Genomic DNA, 1,702 nt, shown 5'->3' with positions numbered 1-1,702 from the left:
ACACACACACACACACACACACACACACTTTAAACTGCTGTTGGCAAACAAAAAGTCCCGGTGAGCCTGCAAGCACTTGATTTAGCACCAGCATATTAAATAAGTTTCAGGATGACCTTTTTTCTGTTTCCGTCTGATGAGCAGATTAGCAATGAGTCATTGGGTATTCAATAATGTGGAGAAAAGAATAGGCATTTGAAAACAAGCATGGAGTGCTGGGAGCCCCCCCACAATCATGGATAGGCCTTCAGAGCCAGATATTTCAAAGTGAAATCTAATGAGCGGTGTGTGACCTCCCAGTCAATCACTTGCTCGGATATTCCACTGTTCAAGATGTCGCCGTGCTCCATCTTGACAAAAGAGCCAGCATTAATATTCATTCTGTAAACAGACAATATTGATAATTATGGCACGCGGGTAAGAGCTAGAAATTACACTGACTATCCACAGGCACCCTGCTAGCCTAAGTGCTACTGCTGCCGCTGCCTTAATTTCCGCCTGCTTTTCCTGTTTGTCATAATTATGAGGTAATCCTCAACCCACTCTAGAGCGAGCCTGAAGAATCAAAAAAGCTTTCATACCTTCATAACACAGACATTAAAATACAAAAAAAATAAAACATTCTTTCTGATATTAAAATATCAACTTTGTTTCACTGTCTCCAACTGGTAATATGATAGTGTTTCAACTTACCCACAGGCTTTAAATATTTACTGTTGTAATCTTACAATATAACTAGGCTTTTTACTACCCAACTTCCTTCTAACTCGCAGGCAGAAAGGAAGTGATTTAATTGGCAGCCTGTAAGGAATAGACAGGACAGGGATGCTGTGCTGAGGGAAAGCTGGAGGTTGGAAGCATGTCATTACTGACGTCTCTGCTCAATTCGTTGGGAAAAAAAGGTATGTTTTGTGTATGATGTGTGCTTAAACAACTACTGTATGGTAGGTTAAAGTGAAACCAGGAGGTCAGTCTGTAAACCGTGATGGAACTTTACGTCAGACTGTTTAGGTAATCATGTCACTGTTCGTCTCCAAATCTCCTCTAAATAAGTTTGGCTTACCTTAGGGTTTGTTTACAACCTGTCTGATCGTCTTTCCTCCATCTGACTTATTTTTAGCAATGTCCCCCAAACTATAATCATAGTTCTGTTTTTCTACCATCCATTGATTCATTTATATATTTTTGGTTTAGTCCTGTGTGGCAGCAATTTAAGCAGTAGGGACACACACACTTTAGTGCATCTTATTTAAGTACAGTAACATATATCACCATTAACTGAAAAGGAAAAAAATTCTATTTTACAAATACGGTTGCTGAAAAGAACGACAAAACAAGGATTTTGAGGATGTCACCTTGGGTTCTGAGAAAGTGTGGCAGGCTTTTTTCACTAATATTTAACATTTCAAAGACTAGGAACACTCACTTAAAGATCAACACATTAATTGACAAAACTTTAACAAAAGAAAATAGTTCCAGCCCCAATAATATTTCAAATGTCCTTTACACTTTAAAAACATAAATGCTTGTTGTTGCTGCTTAGTGATGTGTCTTTCCTGCAACTTTTTCTTCCTCAATTACATTTCTCCTCTTTGCTGCACTTAAGGATGGCTGGTAGTCAAATTCCACTGACATCATCACATAGCATCATGTCATTTAACAATACATTGACATACACACACACACACACACACACACACAC

At 38.5% G+C, this 1,702-nt stretch overlaps 1 protein-coding gene across 4 annotated transcripts in view; it reads right to left on the bottom strand.

Annotated features, from left to right (window-relative positions):
• The window catches only part of nphp4 (nephronophthisis 4), a 161,331-nt gene that overhangs the window by 59,763 nt on the left and 99,866 nt on the right, over positions 1-1,702 (bottom strand). The window lies entirely within an intron of this gene.

This window comes from Etheostoma spectabile, chromosome 7 (assembly GCF_008692095.1).
Source record: "Etheostoma spectabile isolate EspeVRDwgs_2016 chromosome 7, UIUC_Espe_1.0, whole genome shotgun sequence".
Lineage (NCBI taxonomy): Eukaryota > Metazoa > Chordata > Actinopteri > Perciformes > Percidae > Etheostoma > Etheostoma spectabile.
This window is presented reverse-complemented; position numbering and strand designations above follow the sequence as displayed.